Genomic DNA, 21,501 nt, shown 5'->3' on the forward strand with positions numbered 1-21,501 from the left:
TCCTGTTTTGCTACATTAGATCTAATAAATTCCTTGTAACCAGAAGTGCTGGTAAATTTTAAAGACATTTAAAATATGAGTGGTCAATATCGGGTTTGTCATAAGTTTATCCCGACTTTTGAAGCAGGTACAGGAGCTAATTTTTCCTCCCTCTTTGAAAATATTCCATAATTCATGATTGCCATTGGCTTCAATATAAGGTATTTAATCCTGGCAAATTCCAGCTTTGTTTGAGTAAAAATGGCCCTCCTCTAATTGTGGGTTTTGAGAAAGCTAATTTGGTGTGTTATCCAGTGGGCTACATCGGAGAGAGAGGCTAGCAATATTAATGATACGGAGAATGGCTTAAAGATAACCAAAGGGAAGATAGGAGCTGGGAAAATAACCACCAAGCATATTGGTGACTCAGACACCAAAGACTTTTTCAGAAAAAAAAAATGTATGAAAAGAGCTACTTGGGCAGATTGTGACACGAGTCATCAGAATATTTGGGTATGGACTTTATTTTGGGTCTCCACGAGGCTACCTGAGAAGCTAAAACCTAGATGCTGGAAGTTTCTAAGCGTAACTAGGGAAGGAACTGGCCTGAGAGGGGTTCTATGACGTAAGCAGAGCCTGGATGATGTCACAGAGCACTGGGAAGAGATTACGCATCTCTTCCACTTGGGTGCGCTAGACTCCCTTTAAGGTGGGTTCACTATCTTCGCAGCGGTGGGTGAAAGCCAGTTCAGCTCCTGAACCCTACAGTTGTTCAACAGGCTTTTGGTGCCTGACCGGTTTCAGAAGACAGAATCTGGAAGACTAGGACATTTTCTTTCGGTAAATACGTTTATGAAGATAACTGGGACCCTTGTAGCCCAGAATGCTAAAAGTTTTCCCTCGTAACAGTATGTCTTCCACGTTTGAGAGCTAGTCGGATGGTCTAGGATAGTCAGTCTCCGGAGTTTATTATCCTTTGCTAACAATATCTAATTCGCAGTTCTACTAAAATGCCAAAGCTCCACTCTGTGCCTGTACTTTTTAGGATATAATATTTCTTTTTTTTTTTTTTTTTCGGATCTGAGGTCGGATCCAGGGCCTTGTGCTTGCTATGCAACTGCTCTACCACTGAGCTAAATCCCAACCCCAGGAGATATTATTTCTAAATGGCTGTTGTTTCCTTGACAAAAGACTCTTGTTGCGGTCGAAGATGCAACAGCTTCACATAATAAACCTGGGTCTGGGTCAGGATGCACAATACAGAAAGCCAGTGGACTGGTGTGCTGTGTCTCTGGGCAGATACTTGTGGATGTTGCCACCTACCTCATACTTAGAGGGTAGAAGAGGGGTGTGGTCACCCTTCTGGCTCCTTTGCTATCCTTTTTCTGTTCTGCTTGCTTAAAGTGGGGGCAGGGATATTTACTCCCACACTGACCTAGCCAATTCAAGGAGTGGTTCCTCAGCAGAGGCAAAGTGCCTCGGGCTGAAGAAATGTGTCTGAATATGTTATTCTGAGCTATAGAGAACCATTTGTTCATTTCTCTTTGAACTTTAGATTTTGATTTTTGAGACAGGGTTTTTCTGTGGGTAGCTTTGGCTATCCTGGAACTAACTCTGTAGATCAGGCTGGCCTTGATCTCACAGAGGTCTACCTCCTTCTACCTCTTGAGTGCTGGAATTAAAGGTGTGCTCCACCATTTTACAGCCCTCCTATGAACTTCTGATTATGACAGAATAAGATTCAGATGCTCAAACCTGTTTACCATTGCCTTCCTCACCTGTTCCAAAGTTCTCTTAGACAAGAGCCTTGGTCCAGTGCCCTCCCCCAACCCGACCACATTGTTCTTGCAGGCACTCATATGACAAAGGCAACAGCATTGTGTCTGGTTTAATCAGGGGAGCTCTTCAAACCCAGGCCATGTGCAAGAATGAAGCCTGAACACAGAACGATAGCCAAAAGACATTGTACCAGGAGTGCCGTGGCCTACCACCCTAGGTCTATAGCCATGAAGAAGAGGATGTCTCTGAGGAGGATGAGCACACCATCCACCCAGAAGCGGCAGAGGAGGAGGCCTTCTCCCCAGGCCCTGGGGAACATTGTGGGCTAAAGAATTTCCTACATGAATGTCTAGCAGCTTATGTTGCGTGATCTATCCTGGGTAGACCTGAAAAATGTGTGTTCACCTCATGTAGGCCTCCAATTACAAACGATTGCAGCCAGGTCTACCTTATCATGGCTATTCAGGAGCAGACGAGTGGCTCAGACAACTCTATCAGTGGAAAACCCACTCCAGCATGGGTGACAGTCAAAATAGCTACATCCTGTAGATTTCAGCCCAACTAGCAGGCAGCTCCATCCAAGAAGCCCCCTTTATCATGGCTGCCCCCGATCCCTGGGGCAATTTTTCTCATCTTACTGCTCTTTGGAACAGGACCTGAGTTTCATAACCTTTGAGAATCCTAAGCCTTATAGGTTTCTTAAGCTTCCTGAAACTTTTGACCTTCCTTCTTCCCTCCAGAAGGGAATGCTTCAATTCAATGGATTCCCAACATAACCCATGAGTAAATAAATGTCCAGAAGTCATTCAGTCAATGTAACTAAAGCCAGAGCAAAGAACGTTCTTGCTGAGCGCTGTCCTTTGAGTACCAAATGTATCCCAAGGTCCCGAGCTAAGGGAGGGAGTGCTGTAGACAATGGCTGTTGTTTCCCCAGCAACACATCCTAAGACCTAAGTTGTGCAGTGTGAAACAGCCATGATCCCTGCCCAAGTCCCCGGCCTCAAAGAAGAAGATACAAGAAACCCAGAGGGGAAAATAGCTAAACTTGCAACAACCTCTCCCACCACTTAGAAAGTTGTGATTTACTTGAACAGAAGAAACTACATCTCCCAGCTCCACCCCTTTCCAGAGGTTACTTTAGCATTAGCTCAAAATTTCAAACCACAAGCAAAGGGGGCCCAGAGTGATGCTACCGAAAACTGAGTTGAGCAAACAAAATTGTGTAATGGAGATGCACCGGAAACACAAGGGAGTGTGCAGTAGGCTGGGCTCAGTACTACCCCTCAGGCTGTTACCACCTCCCTTCTCCACAGAGTGGACCTGCCTTTGCAGGCAGAAATACACAAGGTCTGCCCCCTAAGCATCTCTGACAAGCTCCCAGGGGAGTTAACAAGGACTTCCTACACCTCAGCCATGTCTCCTCTATGCTGATATGAATGAAGCATGAAGCTTTGGGGAAGTGGAGAGAAGAGAGGCTTGCCTGGCAGAGAACAGTACTCACAGCTCTGCACATAAAGGCCCATCCTTAATTATCAGGTGGTGATAAACGGAAGGGGAGGAAGGAGACCCACACTGAGCAGTCCTGGGGCTGAGCGGATTTACCTTGTGTCTAGCACGAAGACAGAAATAGTCCCACACATACAGTTCCACTGTCCTAGGAGAAGCTACAGCAGTGGCTCCAACAGCAGACATCCCACTAAGAATTGGCTGCTCATCCTATCAAGAATAGAACTTGCTTAAGCACAGGGTCCAGACTTCAAATGGGCCCTGGGATATACAACCACTCAACCCAGAGAGCTGAGAGCTATGACAGGATCTACAGGGGATATCTCAGGGCAAGCATCTCCCTTCTGTGTGGCCATTTCATCCCCACTGGTCTTGGGCCAAGTTGAGAGCAGCAAGGGGTTCAGTGTGTGTGCCATAAAGTAGCTAGAAGACATGCCCATACATGAGGGATATCACAACAGATGCTCATTCTCTTAAGCATTCTGGAAGGTGAGTGTCTAGTAGGGCTGTGTGTGTGCATGCACGTGCCCACACACACACACACACACACACACACACACACTCAAAGAGAGAGAGAGAGAGAGTGCTCCCTGCCCCTCCCATTGTTTCTGCAGGATGCCACCACCCTTTGGCTTGTGGACACATCATCCATCCCTGACTCTTTTGTCACATAGTGACCTCCTCTGCTTCTCATTCTTCTCATGGGCTCAGAAGTCAACAGCAATGGAACGGGAGCCAACTCCAGTCCATATGGGATCAGCTTCACTCGGCTACAATGGGTAAGGCCCTGCATTCCAATCAATGACACACACAGACATTTGCATGTAAAGATGTCAACTCATCATTCTGAAAGGAGACAACAGCATCTTCAACAACTCTTCACCCACCTCAAAGCCAAACGGTACCCTTGGCTCTCAAGACTGCTTCTAGTTAGTTGAACTGCTATTAATTGTGCTAATCAGTTTCCTTACTGTCGTAACAAAGTACCTGACAGAAGAAAAAAGAGGCTGCCACTGTACACTGAGCTCCCACGATATAGAGAAGCAGGCTGGAGTTAGGGACAGGCAGGCCATGAACCTCGCAGTCTGCCTCTGTGGCTCTATGACTGCCAGCTTGTCCCCGTGTCCAAGATGTTCTACAATCCCTTCGCAAAATGGTGCCAACAACTGAGGTCCAACTGTTTAAACATGTGTGACTTTTAAAGGAGAATTTCTAGGAAAAAGGTGTCTGTGAAAGCTGACTGGCTGGTTAGAACTGCAGTGGTGAGAAGATGTTAGAATGTTGCTGATCCAGAGGCTACATAACTGATAGTTTTAGAACCCAGAATTCTATGACTACCTATTTGTCAAAACTATTCTATGTCATAGATTTAAAAAAAAAACTTTTTGGAATTTTTAACTTAGCAAACCCCTAGGTACCACCAGTCCAAAAGCTAAGAATGTCATAATATAGCATCGTGGGACCATAGAAAAGATCCTCCCAATTTGCTTTAACTGCCTTGCTTGTGTGCCCAACAACATATTTTGCATTTGCCTTGCATTATAACTTTCTTTGTTCTGTAAAACTATGAAACTTCGTGAAACCGAGTCCACACTGGAATAAGGGGTGACCTAAATTTGTGTATCTGGACCATGATCATACTACATGGCTCCAGAATAAATCATCCTTAGTCCCTTAAGGTGAGAGCTGTGTTTCTGCTTATACAGTCTCTGAGGAGCATTTCACATTCAAACCATCCGAGAAAGGGAGGGGGTGCACCAGAGGGAAGCTTGGACCAACCTCTTCTGCCAGGAATGTTGAGTATCTTTATCTCCTGTGTGATGTCATGTGACTACAAGTTCCTATGTCTTTGCCTCTGTTATGTCTAATAATAAGATGTTATGAAGCAATGGTCTTTACCATTGAAAAGAAGTGGGGAAGGATGGAGGACAGAAAGGGAGAGCAAAGAAAGGAAGTAGCAGGGATGGGGGGTAGGCAAAAATCTCAGGGAAGGCAAATCCAGACATCAAACATCAGACAAAGCTGCGGTTGTCCCAAGTTCACACTCTCCCTCGACTCAGAAGCACAGCATCTTTTCTGCTAAGATCTGCTCTATGCTCCCTCCCTGAAGTAAAGACAAAGAGTCTGAAGGACAAACCTTGGAGGTCAGACTCCAGTGAGAGGGTAGTGAGCCAGAGTAGTAATCAGGCCCTAATGGGAATGCCAATAGCAGTACCGACAACCTGTCAAACAAGTCTGCAGAAGGACTGGAGTTCTCTCATGGAAATCCAGAGAAGCCAGGAGCCTTGTGCAGTCTGAGTCACACCAAACCCAGAGTACTCGACCAAATACAGAAATCCCAGAGCACATCAGGACATTCCTCACCAAACACAAGAGCCCTCTAGGTTTGGCACTGGGCTGGGGTCAGTTGTCAAGAGGACTGAAGGCTTTTCTGAAGTGATAAGAATCTGACTCCCACCAGGCCTAGTTAGACATTTAAAATGGAAATAATGGGGCATTTCCCATCCACTAAGTGGCTAATGGTCCCACTATCACCAGTTCTTCCTGAAGGGCCGATGTGAGCTGCTCAGACCTGACCCAGGACTTCCAAAAATCCACACTTCTCTAGACTTTTCTTGTAATACAGACTTTGCAACAAGGGGATTGTAAGGGAGAGAATGAATGGCTGGATTTGAACAAATATGCCGAACATGCATCTGTATAAATTCTCAAAGAATAATAAAAGAGATTAAAAAGAAAACACCTGGGGTTGATGATTTGGCTCAGTGGTAGAGTGCTTTTCTAGCAAGCCCAAGGTCCTGGGTTCGATCCCCAGCTCCGAAAAAAAAAGTAAAGAAAAAGAGAACACTTCATTCACGGCCCACTGCCTCCTTTGGTCAGCATTTTGGTCCAGGCTGGTGAGATGCTCAACATGTCAAAGCCTTTGCTGCCAGGCCTGAGGACCTGAGGTCCACACATGTGCAGTGGCAAGCTCACACACACTAATTAATTAACTAATTAATTAAAGTAAGTTACCATTTCTTAATAAACAAAACATTATAAAGTTGTCACTAGCATGAAAGTGTCTTCATTATTAGCTGACCCCTGACCCGTTCTCTCTCAGGCTCACCAAAGAGAGGACCATGTGGGACTATCACCAACCTGTTCTTAGCACCTGACAGATTCCTGAGTGTATCTGTCTGAGGAATGAAGGGTCCCCTTGGCATGCAAAACAACACACAGGTCCAAGACAGAAGGGTGCCTCAGTGCACGTTTGCAAAACCAAAGTTCAGATGAATTCCCGAGAAACCATGAAATAACACACAACCTGCATTGTCAAACCTGAGCTTTCCCAGAATTAAAATTTGCCTGATTCTACATAACGTTTCCCCAGATGACCAGCAACCACTTCTTGCCTCGTTCTTGTCCTTTCTACTCTATTTCTACTTTGTTTAATAATAATTTAAAAAATCCTTACTATTGGAGAAACACCCGTTTATCAAACAGGAATAAACAGGTTTCTCTTGTTAAGCAAGATGGTTTTAATCTTTCTTGGTACTTTTAGACCTATTTGGGGGATTTTGTTGTTTTGTTTTTGTTTTTGTTTTCAACTTAATCCACACTGCCACATCATGGAAAAAGACTTGGAGGGTAAATGCTGGAGGTTTGGAGTTTGCCCTGCGAAGCCCCTACAGAGTTAGGGAGAGGACATTCTGGCTGTAGTCTCCTTTGTTCTGAGAGGAAAGAAGGGAGCTCTCTGTGGTGATTATAAATAAATTTCTCTTTTCTCTACTTGTCCCCCGATACACTCTCCCTGGCTTCTATGCCAATATCCTGCTCTGGAATTAAATAAATAAATACATAGGTGTGTGTAGTTGCATTAGCATGGGAGGTCAGAGGTCAACCTTAGCTGTCTTCCTCAGTCACTCGCTCAACACACTTCAGTGGTCAGGTTGACACACCTGGGAAGAGGAGACTCTAGCTGCTTGTTTTCTAATACTAATTGGGTTCCCCAAATTAGTTTGCAGGAGAATGTCTGGACCTAGCTTCTGGGAACCTGCCGGCAGTTAATTCTGACAGGTAAATAAAGATGCTAGCCTCCAATAGCTGAGAGAGAGAGAGAGAGAGAGAGAGAGAGAGAGAGACAGAGAGAGAGAGACAGAGAGAGAGAGAGGAGAGAGAGAGAGAGAGAGAGAGAGAGAGAGAGAGAGAGAGAGAAAGAGAGAGAGAGAGAGAGAGCAGATTTAGGGTGCCCGGGCTTGGGTCCTCAAGCAAGCAGGACAGAGAGGTCACCATGCCTTAGGCTAATGTGGAGTAGGGGAGACAGAGGCTGCCATGGAAGGGAAATAACATGCAGAAAGACAGAGCTGCCATATAAAAAGACTAAGAGATCATGGCCCAGAGGGCTGCTCCTTGGAGTCAAGAACAGCCAAGATGAAGCATATAAATTAGTAAATAGTAACTTCGAGTTATTGCTGGGAGGTGGATACTAACAGCATGGAGGGCAGGAGACTGCACAGCTATGGGCTGCTTTAGATATAGAGGCTGGGTGTCTTTCTTTCAATTGGGATAAGAAAGCATTGAGGTGAGTAACACCACGTCACACGTCAGGATTTATTAATTTTTTTTTTTTTTACTACAGGGGACCTAAGCTGAGTATTTGCCTCCATTAGATTTGCCTGTGGACAGAACTGTGAGGCATCTTTTGGAATAGTGATTGATGTGTGGAGGCCCACTGTGGTTGGCTCCACCTCTGGGTGGGCCGTCCTGGTTACAGAAGGAAGCACATTGAGCAAGCAATGAGCAACAAGCCAGTAAGCAGTTGTTCCTCCATGGCCTCTACTTCAGTTGCTGCCTTCAAGTCTATGCCTTGAGTTCCTGTCCTGACTTCCTTCCTGATGTGCACTGATCAAGCTGAAGTCAACTCTTTCCTCCCTGAGATAGTTCACTCAGTATTTCATCAGAGTAAAGAGAAGTAACTGAGACAGTTCCACCCTGCCTTGCTTTGTTTTCTTGGAACAAAGACTCACACTTACCCTCCAAACATACCAGTCCAGCTGGTGGACCAGAGAACATCCAGGATGCATCTGTCCACCTCTCTGGTACCAGGATTCCAGGCCACAATGTCTGACTTTATTTTTTAACGTGGGTTCTAGGGACTGAACTCAGACCCTCATACTTTCATGGCAAACACTTTACTGGCTAAGCCAGCTCCATAGCCCAAGAACCCCACCTCAGAACCTTTGAAAGCCATTCCTCTGTCAGACCACAGTCTCTCTTTAAGCCTCACATTCCTTCCATGACGATGTCATGTGGGTTAAATTTGTAATCAGAAGACAGGAAGCCACATTGACATATGAAGGATTTTGCATTATTTCTCAATAGGGCAGCATTTTGCATTCAGAAAAGTTTCTGGAAGAAACCTTATCTGCCTTATGCTCCACAAAAAAAGGAAATACCTTTAGTCCGTGAAGTATAACAACACCCACAGTAATCATGAAGAAGGCAGGGGTGGATATCATCTGAGTTGTGTTGTCCTGACAAAGGTGAGATAGCAGATAATTATCAAACATTTACTGGGGAGTGGGGAGATAAAAGAATGTAACTTTAAAATTATATTGAATTCACTCTTCTTTGGGCAGAAACATTTTAAGTAATATTCCATTGTCCTTCCTGGTGTGAGTGTTTTAATTGTTGTATCACCTCCACCTCCTGGGACATTGGCCCTTATTTGAGTGTGTGGTTGCTAATTGCTTAGGAGGGCATGGGAAGGGGCTGGCAAAGTGGCGTTCCTATAGGACAGAAGATGAGTTCAAATGAGGCTGGCAATAATTCTGGCCTTAGAAGGGCAAACACAATAAATATATCTGCTGGGAATGGGTCTGGCACAGTAATATAAACCCAATCAGTATCCCTTAATCCCAAGGGTGTGATTTACTTGGGAAGAAACACCAAAGCACACACAGCATCAGTTCACCAGCCCAGCCATCCTACAGGACTCTTGGCTCATCCATCTTTCTCATCCTACTGCCCTCAGCAGATTGGCTATATTGTAGTCACTACATGGCTGCTGCATCCCCAGAGAACACATCACACACCTCCACATCAGAACTCCAACACTGGATGGGAGGAAGAGGAAAAGAGATGAAACTGTCTTGGATAGCTCCCTATTTTTGACAGGTAGAAAAAAATCTTTCCTCCGAAGATTTTGGTGTGTCTCAGCGAGTTTTCTGATGCACCTCAACACCAATGACATGCATAGAACAAAGCTAACATGACTGATTCAAACTAATCAGGATGCCCTCCGTAGATTAAAGGATAGAAAGTCAGTTATACTAATATCCAAATGAAACTGGCTATTTGCAGTGACAATTTTGTTGTATTTAAAAATATAGAAATATTATAAGAATATTTTTTTGTTTTAATCTAGGCTGTGGGGTATGGGGTTGCTTCCAATTGTCAACAGTGGCTGACTATGATTTGCCTTGTGCTCTAGCAGGGGCATGATTTTGCCAGCTCAGGTAGATTTTGCAAGTGTGTAACATTTGGAATGCTGGAGAATTTTCAGAGAACGTGTAAATGCTAGAGCCCCATAGGTGGGCTGCTGTTGGTTGCAGTTTGTTAAATAGTCACGTACAAGAAAAAATTAAACCTCCTGACAATGAAGATCAAATTTGCCCCGCAAGGAACTCGATCACCCTAATCAACAGGAGGTCGTCTAATGGTAATAGAACCCCTTTCCCTCTCTCCCCTTTTCTCTCCTATCTAGTGTTAGGGGGTTGAATGTGAAAGAAAGGAAAACCTACAATGTAGCAAAAGGAGGGCTAGAACTATTGAATGAAGGTCCAATATCAGCCACAAAGAATAAGGCCTGTGCATCAGGTAACAACAGAGACAATTTTAGGAAACCAGCCAGTTGGATGCCACTGTGATTTAAATGGAATTTAGCAGCTAGGCAAAGAGATATCTTCCCTTTCCAGTCATTTGGTTACAGGTTACAATTCAAGGGCATATCCTTGTTTGTTCCATATGTCTCAGTCTATTTCTCATTCCTCACACACTGGTGTGTGAAGTGGAAATTTCTGGTTGTCATGTGATGCAGACTCATGTGGGGTTACTTAAGGCGAGTAACATGATATTTGGAGAGATTACCAGTATGACTCAGTAGACACTGATAGGGAGCTTGCATTGTTTGCCCTGCAATCCCTCCTTGGTGTTGACTCTCACTGACCTTCATTTTATTGAGGTGTGGCAAAGAGCTCCTGGTATTCCAGGTGGTTCTGGTCACTCCTGCTGACTAGTGCCAGTTTGGTGGAGGCCTGACTGCTAGATTGTGCTACCAGTGCTCATTTGTTTTTGGTGACATTTTTTTTTAACTGGACTATTGGTATTCTGACACTACTGGACTGGACTGCTGGTGTCCTGACAGCTCAGATTGGATTTGCCCCAAAGAATTACTTCTAAACAGGTCAACATCCACTTGCCCTACTTATCATCTTTTCTCCCTACCTTTGTTCAGTGGGCTAGAAGGGGGCTCTAAGCATTTGATAACCCGTTTAAAAGTAGGTTTGAAAAAAAATCGAAGTCTATATATATCCCCATAGGATGAAAGGGTGTCAGACTCATTTCCAGTACAACTTCCCAAGCTCAGTGCTGAGACTTATGCTCATGGGCACCATCACAGCCATGAAATGAACATTTCAAAACCAGGAGGCATTATACTGACATGACCATATGGTGCTCCCTCACCTACAGTCACCGGGTACCAAACTCCTGGTGTTCCTCCTCCCCTTAAAAGAGAGCTGTTGGGATCCACACCCTGCATCACCCATACCCTAATCCAAAGCTCATAACTCTTAAATATCAAATGTGTTTATATTATCGAATGTGTGAATGTTCTGGCTACGTGAAACTGTGTGCACCATGTGCCTGCCTGATGTCTGAAGAGGCCAAGAGAGGGCATTAAATCTCCTGAAACTGGCTAACAGTTCAACTGTGAGCCATCATATGGATGCTGGGGATAGAACCTGGGTCCTCTGTAAGAATAAAAAGTGTTCTTCATGACTGAGCCATCTCTCTAAGCCCCAGAATCTGTGTCCTGTCCCTGGAGATGCTTTGCTACTCTACAAAACCACATGGGAGACTTGGTGCCCATCCTCGAGAATAGACTTCACCCTATCAATGAAGAGGATGCCATGGCTGGTGGTATTGTACACACTAGGACACTCTGAGGGAAACTGCCTTGTATAGGGGAGTCCTGTGAGAACCAAGACTGGAGGAGCACCCTGGACTGGATAGAGATTGGGTTGGGTCATTGCAGAAGATAAAATTGTGATGGTGTCAAGGACATTTGAGCAATCCCATGAACTATCCAGTCTGGGGTCTTAGTTAGTTTTCTATTGTTGAGAAGAGACAACATGAGCAAGGACAACATGTAATCGGGGCTGTCTTACAAGTTTAGAGGGTCAGTCCATTATCATCAAGGCAGAGGGCATGGCAGTGTGCAGACAGACATGGTGCTTGAGAAGGAGCTGAGAGTTCTACATCTTGATCTAAAAGAAGCCAGGAGCAGACTGTTTCCAACATGACTGGGAGAAGGATTTCAAGAACTCACCTCGACAGGGACACACCTCCTCCAAGAAGGCCAACCTCCTAATAGTGCCATTTCCTGGGAAGTGCATATTCAAACCACCACAGGGTCTCTTCACATATATGATAATTACACCGTTGTTTAAAAGTCTTGCATAATGACTCATGATGTTTGCGTGAAGAGAATTCCTTGGGTCTGGGAGGCTCAAAAACACGAAGAAGATGAATTCCTGTATCTCCCTGGAGTATGAAATTGGCATGTATGCACAGCCCCTCCCATCCTCTGCAACATTATAATGTTAAGTGTGTGCAGCTCCAGTGTGCAGCCTCGTAAGTGAGGGCATGTGTGAGTTCTTGAGCCACACACTCAACAGAATCAGGCTTGTTCCTTCTGTACTTTTGTTTATGGCTCAGAACTCTGGCCTAGACGGATGGGCAAGTAGTCCGGGAAAGAAGATTGCTGGGTGCAGCCAAAGGCATGAACGTATGTGATTTAATTACAGAGCTGAAGGAATCTGGCTCATTTCTTCCTGTACCACATGAGAGACAAAGTCACTCTGTGCAGCCAATTGCAAAAAAAAAAAAAAAAAAAAAAAAAAAAAAAAAAAAAAAAACAGAGAGAAAAGGCACATAGGTTGCTTGTTTTACCTAGACTAGATCATGAGCCCCAATCAGATTTAAGCACCCAGGACAAGATCAGGCATATCTGTGTGTTTGGTGTGAGAACACATCTCTTCCTGTGGAGTTCCCCTCATGACCATTAAGGTGGCCACATGACCCCAAGTTCACCACCATTCTGCTCAGCCCCATAACAGATGAAGTAGAAAACATGATTTGGGGAGATGAGATGGGCAGATTTTAGACCATCTCCTATGCATGGCAGAGAGCAGTGTTGAAAGGACTGGAGAAGACGTTGGCTGACCGAAGGCCTTTTCTCACAGAAACAGCTGACAAACTGCCCCACAATGTTCCAGTTATGAGTTTTTCCTTCAATAAGAGAGTTTAAAATAGCACCCTTGTCTCCCCCTCCCTCCCCCAAGTGATGAGCCGAGGGCCCACGAGCCACCAGGCTTCCTCTAGGAGAAGCCTCTCTGCTTCCCTCAGAGCAGCTCTCCAGGAAAATAAATAGCATGTGCTCATTATTCATATGAGGCTTAATTAATGCAGAACTCACCCCCTAACTTTCCAAGACAACCATGGTAGTGAGCTCCCAGCTCTCTTCCCCTTCAGTTTGTTATGTCAAGCTGAAGAGCTGCATGTGATAGAAGCTGGGAAGCTGAGGACCCTACAGCAGTTTGACTCCACAGTCTTATATCTTGCAGAAGTGTCTCGGCCCCAAAGCCTGTGTTCAGCCATCCTTTCAGGGGTAAAGGTGGTGTGGTTGGAGACATGCTCCCCAGAGAGCCTCTAAGGTTATAAAAGAGGCTCAACTCAAGAGACTTTGAGGCTGTCTCTAATTTACACACCTGAACCAACCCTGGCCCTAATTCCAGCCAAAACATTTCATAAATAGTACAGCAAAATTCACTGAGTCACGCTATCCTTTATTCATAGCCTCAAGTCCTTGCTCAACCAACGAGAACACACCCCCAGAGTCCTGGAGGAAGCAGCATTCGAACAAGACAGGATAGAGGACCTGGAGAGTTAAGGGTGACCTTAAATGGAGAGAAGCTAACTTCTGGCGTCTAGCCTTTGTCTCCTGATGGCTGAGCATCAGAAACATCAACGCAACTGACACACCCAAGGCTGCCTGCAGAGATAGTGCACGTTTCCTAAAGATATCTCAGTCGAGGCTGAGAAACCCGTGGGACCGAAGAGATAGCCCAGCAGTTAAGAGCATGTTCCAAACTCGCAGGAAACCCAAATTCTGTTCTTAGGATCCAATTTAGCAGCTCACAGCTGCCTGTAAATCAGCTCCTGGAACCTGAGGTCCTCTTCTGGCCTCCAAGGGAATCTGTAAACAATAAGCACGTGCGCGATTGCATGCACACAAAAACACAATTGAAACTGTCCTTACTAAGGGTCAGGAAATATATGGCCTCTGGTTTCACGCTTTTACTAATCCACTCTCATCCCTAGACCCAAACGATGTAACTCATAAAACCATCTTGGAACTTTATTTACAAAAAGAAAATCACCTAAGAGAAACAAGTGATGGACTAGAGAGTTGGGTCAGTCCTAAAGAGCAATGGCTGCTCTTGCAGAGGACTGAAGTTCCATTCCCAGCACCCACGTGGGAGCTCAAAACCATCCATAAGTCCACTTCGAATGGATCAGACACCCTCTTCTGATCTCTAAGGGTACCATATCCATATAGCACATGCACATAGGTGCAGGTACATATAAAATAACAAAATAAATCTAAAAAATAAAAACAAGTATATTCAATCACTATATTTTACTTAATTTTTAAACTTTACTTTATCCTTCCACCTTGCTATAAATTATATCTTTTGAACAATGGTGCCTGAAAAGCCATAGAATTGTGTATAAAGCTCTCTCTAAATGCCCATGTTCAAATCACAAACAGTGAGAGTCACCTTCTCTGTGTAATAAACTCACTGATTTCCCCCTGTGGTGTAGTAGGTATTGTATTTTGTTGCACTTTATGTTTGAGGCAAGATCTTACAACATAGATTTTCCTACCCTGGAACTTGTTTTGTAGGTGAGGCTGATTAGAAGACAATCTTTTAAAACTTTCTTAGGAATAAGTAAAATCTAGTCTTGTTATTGCCCTGCCTTCATGGACCTTGCCCTGGGTACCCATGTTAATAGAGTAATGTGTGGAAAATACTGATTAACTGTTATTGATCCTCCTCTATGACTCTGGAAGGAGCCAAAAGAAAGCTCACAGCCACCTTACAGCCAGGCAGAAGCAAAGACTGAACTTGAAACCTTGAAAGAAGAGAGTAGGGACAAGAACTTTTATCCTGAATCTATGTGTATATTCCAGGAAGCAAAAACTAGCGTATAGTGATAAAGGCATCATCATGGTTTGAATATGCTTCACCCAGGCTTGTCCCAAGCCTGATAACCTAAGTTTGATACCAAGGACCCACATAGTGGAAGGAGAGAGCTGACCCTCACAAGTTGTCCTTTGACCTACGTGTGTGCAAATGTGTGTGTGAATGTGTGTGTATGTGTGTGTGTGTGTGTGTGTGTGTGTGTGTGTGTTTACAGATTAAAAATGGACAATTTTCTAGACAGATACCAGGCACTGAAGTTAAATCAGGAACAGAAAAAAAAAAACAGTTAAACAGCCCCATATCTCTTAAGGAAATAGAAACTGTCACTAAAGGTCTCCCAACAAAAAAGATCCCAGGTCCAGACCGGTTTAGTGCAGAATTCTATCAGAACTCCATAGAAGACCTCATACCAATACTATCCGAACTATTCCACAAAATTGAAACAGATGGAGCACTACCAAATTCCTTCTATGAAGCTACAATTACTCTTATACATAAACCACACAAAGACTCATCAAACAAAGTGAAATTCAGACCAATTTCCCTTATGAATATCGACGCAAACATACTCAATAAAATTCTGGCAAACCAAATCCAAGAGCACATATCATCCTTTGTTTGCCATATTATTCTTTCCTTTCCACTACCTCTGGTGGATGGTGGGCTAGAGGAAGGCTAAAGTGTTTAAGAACTCTTACTAAAGTAGCTCTTGAAAAATCTAAGCCTTCTAATAAATGTTGATTGCCAAGAGATGGGAGGGTCTTTATGTCCTTTCCCATCTGTAATGAAGTGTTGAGGGGCCCAATCTTGTGCCCATGGCCATAGCCGCCATCAGTTTAAGAGTTCAATGACTAGGTCCTATCTAAAAGATATCCTTCTGCTGTCCACTTGCCCTTCTTCTGGTTCCCCATCTTCTACCCACTATTTCATGATGTTCTCTGACCTTGGGGGAGAAGACTTAGCTGTCCTATTTCTACCTGAACAGTTCAACACCACTGATACCCAGCACTTTGTCCAGCTGTACGTCTCTGCCCATGGTAGTCAGAGGCTTCTTCTCTGATGAGAGCTGAGTGCAACCCTGATCTATAGATACAAATATGGATGTTTGGAAGGAAGTTTGACAATGTATTTAGCATTACGTTCTTTCATTAGGCCTATATCACCCTAAGCATAAGTTCTCGACCAGTTTACAGAACCTTGTGTGTATTCCCTCATGTGGAATATGCCTCGTATCCGATTGGAAAGCCACTGGTTACTCCCATGACTGTGATGCCACTAACACATTAGGTGCACATCTAGCCTGACATTTTAGCTTGAATGGTTCACCCCCGGGTAAGGTTGTAGATGTTTTTCTCCCCTGGAAGCCTACATAGCACTTTCTTGAACCATGAAGGCTACCCATTAAAGAGGATGCTTCCACCTCAACTTCAGATTTACACTTCTGTGGCCTGTGACCAAAAGCAATCAGTATCCTCAGAAATAGGGTCTTACCATCACGTTCTGGAGGGCTACAAAGAACAATGGCAACAACCTGTAAAGCTGTGAGGGCTTTTGTGATCTCGCTGGTCAGCAACTTTCAGGAAGACATCCCACATCTGGCACTGTGATTTTTGCTTAATTTTGGTTTTCTGTTGCTCTGATAAGTACACTCACCAAAGCCAGCTTTTGAAGGGAAATCTTTATTTCATCTTATCTGTTCCAGCCCATCATCAAGGAAAACCAAGACAGAATTGAGAAACAGAAACTACAGAGACTGCTCACTGGCTTGCTTCTAAGCTCACATTCAACTACCTTTACAGAGTCCAGACCCACCTGCATAGGGCGGTGCTGCCCACAGTAGATCAGGCCCTCCAACATCATTTAACAGTCAAGGAAATGCCACCAAGACATAGTCAAGGCCAATCTGATGGAGGAAGCTCCTCAATTGAGGATCTTTCTTCCAAGATTAGCCATCACAAGAAATCAATGAAAAAAAAATGAAAAGAAATCAATAGCTTCAGGGGGAGCATGGCTTATCCATGGAGGATGCCTCCATTTGAACTCAACAATTGATCTTGTAGATATAGTCTATAACACAACATTTTATAATCCCTCTCACCAAACCCTGTTCTATCCTAATCACCTAAGGGGAGATGGAGTGGAAAGTAAGTTTAAAAAAATAATTGGAGCAGAAAGAAATGCTTCTTGGAAATAAAGCAAAAAAGGAAGCATTTCTGCATCCTCGATGCTTTCCTCTCATCATCTGTGCAAAGATAATGAAAACGGTTACGTTCCAGGTACAATAATATCCAATGTTACAAATCATATAAATAACAGCTTATCATTCATTTAAACACATTGGTACTAATCGTTTTGATGTGTTTTTCTAACTCACTCCTAATGTAGAACTGATGGACTGGAATTGTTCGCCTGCTCATTTATAAATGAGGGAAGTAAGGTTTAAACATTGAGCCAATTTCCCAATATTCTAAGCTAATAAATGGCAGCGTAAGACAGTCGCACTTTCTCTGGCATCGTGGCATGCCTCGTGAGAAATCCAAGTCTGGTTACCTTGGCAGGGAATTGCAAATATCAGTACAGGGCAGCTGAAAGTTGTCTTGCATGGAAGAATGGGAGTAAGGCTCAAGTCAGCCAAGCCCCAGTTCAGGATTCCTGAAACAGAACACCAGAATATGTTAGAGAGCGAGGAGACTAAACTAAACATCTGGGAGTCCTCAGCAGATTGTACAGATACAGGGCTGAGGGTTCATAAGTATGTTGGTCTTTTTGGGGGTGGAAAGGAACACTTATTTAGATCCCCACCTCCTAGTATGTGCTACTACAGTGGAGGCAATGCTTTAAGTCCAAGGTTTTTTTGTTTTTTTTCCTGTGTGTGTGTGTGTGTGTGTGTGTGTGTGTGTGTGTGTGTGTGTGTGTGTGTGAGTGTATGTGTATACATACATGCACATGCAGTGTATAATGTAGGGACTAATTCATTTTCTCTTCTAGCTTATTCATTGAAGCAGCATTTCTCAGTCAATCCCAGAGTTCACCAATATGACTAGTCTTGACAGCTATCTTGCTCTGGGGACCTGCCCTATCTCTACCTCCCTGGACTTGGATTCTGTGTGCCACAAAGCCTACCTATCATTTACCTGAGACCTGCGAGCCATCTCCTCAACTGCTAAGGTTCAAGTCCCTGTGTTGGACCCATCTCCTTTACTTTTGTTTTCTTATTCTTTTTTTTTTTTTCGTCTTGGTCATGATATCAAAACCAGGTTAAGGTATGACTCAAACAATCACTCAAATCCCTCCACACACATGTGTTCTAATAAGGAGGAGGTCCCTGCTGACTCTCTGTTCAGTAAAGTCTTACCTTAACAGATGGGGTAAAGGATGGGATTATCCTAGAGGATGATTGTGGATGCTGTTGTTATCACTTCTCGGCCTTTTGGCTAAGATCAAGTGTGGATGCTGTTGTTAATGTTGAGGGAGGCTGTCAAATGAGGGGCCACAGCTGAGTCACTCATAATAACAGATACAAAGCTGAGTGTGGTAGTGCATACCTATATTCTCAATACTTGCGAAGATCACAATTTCAAGGCCAGCCTGGGCTACATAGTAAGTCCAAGGCCAACCTGGGTCCAATTGTTTATCATAGTCCCAACTTTGAACATTGTACTGGGACAATGTATATCTTAAACCCATAGGGTAGGGCCAGAAGGTTGTGTCAGAGGTCTAAACTTCACCTCACACTAGCAACAGCTGGGTAGATTTCACAACATCTCCTATTTCTTCCTGGTACATAGCTACTCAATGTCTGCATTGCAGTATTTTGTCAGGGGTGAGATACCGTCAAGAGTCAATTGTAAAGATGCCCCCCCACCATGTGTTTGCTTCAATGTAAAATGGGACATCTATAATATAGACACACACGCATATACACAGACTCACAGAGAGAGGCAAAAAGGGAAGGAGTTGAGTCTTAGGAACCCTCAAGGAAGAGGGAGTGGAAATATAAGATACAGATGTCAGCAAAAACCAGAACAAAGCAGTATCTTCTATACACGACAGGACCACTATCTCTCAGCCCTAGCTGATAGGAAAGGGAGAGTCAGATTTCTACAAAGATATAGCTGGGGATAAGCTGATCAGGCTTCAGTGGCTTGCCCAATGCCGATGAATTTATGGGCAGCATAAATGACTTGAGTGGGTTATTCCAGAGGGCAGAAAGAGAGCATGAAGTTGGGAGAAGGGATTAGGTGGGGATGGATCTGGGAGGAGTTAGGAAGAGAAGTGAGAATTAAATTCTATCAATATATAATATGAAATTCTCAAGGAACTAAAAAAAAGTGGTTTTTAAAATACCATATCTGTACTGAACACATTCAAACCATTTTTCTTGTCATCTCCTAAATAACAGCACTTCATGATTTCATTTCATTAAGTACAAAAGTAATGCAGAGATTATTTAAAATTTAGGAGGTTCTGGGGAGACGGCAGAGGGGTAAAGCCAAGTGTGTGGACACACATGCAAACACCAGTGCTTGGTATGGGAACAGGAAGATGACCGGGGATTCCTGACAAGGAGCCTCACCTCAGGTTCAGCAGGGGACCGTGTCACAAGGGAATAAAGTAGATAGTGAAGGAGCAGAACACGCTCTACGCTCCTCCAGCCTCTCAACTTACATGTCTCTATGCACACACGCACACACACACACATAAATATGGCTAGAGTATACAAGAGGCTTGCATAGGTTATATGCAAATACAGTGTTGTTTTAGTCAAGGAACCTGAGGACTTCTAGATCATTGGGAGTCCTTGGGCCAACTCTCAGAGGACAGGATATATATCCTTATTGTGCAAACAAATCCTTTGTTGAGTGTGTGTCAGTGACTACACACAGTTCTCCTCCTCTAGGTTCCTGTGTATCACAGAGAATGATTTGGAAATACTGAAAAAAATATAAATTAAGGCTTTGTTAGGGTTTCTAGGCTTGCGTTAAAATCATATTTATCACGTTTTATTAAATGGAAGGGAAATATTCAGCTCCCAGCAACAATAGACTCAATTATGTTGGCTTCTGTTTTATCCCATTGTGAATAGCAATTAATTGCACATCAATAGCTCCCCATGCTTTGAACTAAATCAGAATGAAGGGATATGTTTCCGTACAGATAAGTAATGCCAATGTGGATAATCAAGTAGAAAGGGGGGAGGTATGATGCCTTTGGCTTATGCGAGAGTGATGGCTTGATTGGATACTTGTTATGCAAATAACCCTAACCTCTGAGAAATGAAATGTAACGATAAAATATACTACCACATGGGATGGACACTCATTACTTGATTTCTTTTAAAAGAAAAAAAAAACATTCTTTAGGATTTTCAAATATTTTTATGTGTTTGGTTTCCAGTTGGTGGATTGTTTAGAAAGGATTGGGTGTTGTGTTTTTGTTAAAAGAGATGTGTCAATGGGAGGTGGGGGCCTTGAGATTTCAAAAGCCCACCAGCCTTCTCTCTCCCTCCCTCTCTCTCTCCCTCTCTCTCTCCCTCTCGATCTCCCTCTCTCTCCCTCTCGATCTCCCTCTCCCTCCCTCTCTCTCCCTCTCTCCCTATCTCTCTCTCTCTCCCTCTCTCTCTCTCTCTCTCTCTCTCTCTCTCTCTCTCTCTATCTCTCTCTCTCTCTCTCATCTGGAGAGCAGGATGTGAGCTCTCAGGAACTACTTCAGCCATGCCTGCCTGCCTGCCAGCCTGTTTCCTGGTGATTACTACGATGGTCCATGGAATCACCCTCTGAAACTGGAAGACCTCAATTAAATGTTTCCTTTCATTAATTGCTTTGGTCACGGTGTCTCTTCACAACAATAGAACAGTAACTAAAGCACACATATTCCTGTTTATTTTTCTAATACTTCTGTATTTATATCATTAAAGTTACGTGTTGTCCATTGAACAGTTTTATGAATAATTTTCAAGTTTGAAGACAAATAGTGCCAAATAGCAGTGGCACTACTAGGAAGTTTGGCCTTGTTGCAGTGGGTGTGGCATTGTTGGAGTAGGTGTGTCACTGTGGGCATGGGCTTTAAAACCCTAACCCTAGCTGCCTGGAAGCCAGTCTTCTAGCAGCCTTCAGGGGAAGATGTAGAACGCTCAGCTCCTCCTGCACCATACCTGCCTAGATGCTGCCATGCTCCTGCCTTGATGATAATAGACCGAACCTATGAATGTATAAGTCAGCCCCAACTAAATGTCCTTGTAAGACTTGCATTGGTCATGGTTTCTTTTCATAGCAGTAAAATCCTAAGACATACATACATACATACATACATACATACATACATACATACACACACAAATATATTTATATATACATATATATATCCTAGGTTTACACACACACACACACACACACACACACACACACACACACACACACACACTCACTCACCATTTACAGGGATTTAGAATCACAGAAGTGATAGGGAACCAAGGCAGCCTGGGCAGCAAATTTCAGTCTACATACAAAGAGCACTTCGCAGGCTAACACCCTCATGGCTAGTCTGCAATTCACCAATCCTGGTCATGAAGGCATTGAAAAACAGTAGATGCCCTACCTGGTAGAACCACTCTCTCTGGTTACTGGCTTCTCGAGGCTCCATGGTCATTCCACCCTTAAGTCTCCACAATCCTGTTGACAAGTGTCTGGCCTTTATCTTTGAC

At 43.8% G+C, this 21,501-nt stretch overlaps 1 long non-coding RNA gene across 1 annotated transcript; it reads left to right on the forward strand.

Annotated features, from left to right (window-relative positions):
• The first annotated feature begins 678 nt into the window (after nt 1-678).
• LOC134484288 (uncharacterized) lies at nt 679-8,233 on the forward strand. Its single transcript, XR_010061697.1, has 3 exons — nt 679-819; nt 7,265-7,323; nt 7,886-8,233. It is a non-coding gene; the product is annotated as an uncharacterized LOC134484288 (long non-coding RNA).
• Nucleotides 8,234-21,501: the final 13,268 nt, after the last annotated feature.

This window comes from Rattus norvegicus, chromosome Y (assembly GCF_036323735.1).
Source record: "Rattus norvegicus strain BN/NHsdMcwi chromosome Y, GRCr8, whole genome shotgun sequence".
In the NCBI taxonomy this organism is placed as follows: Eukaryota; Metazoa; Chordata; class Mammalia; order Rodentia; family Muridae; genus Rattus; species Rattus norvegicus.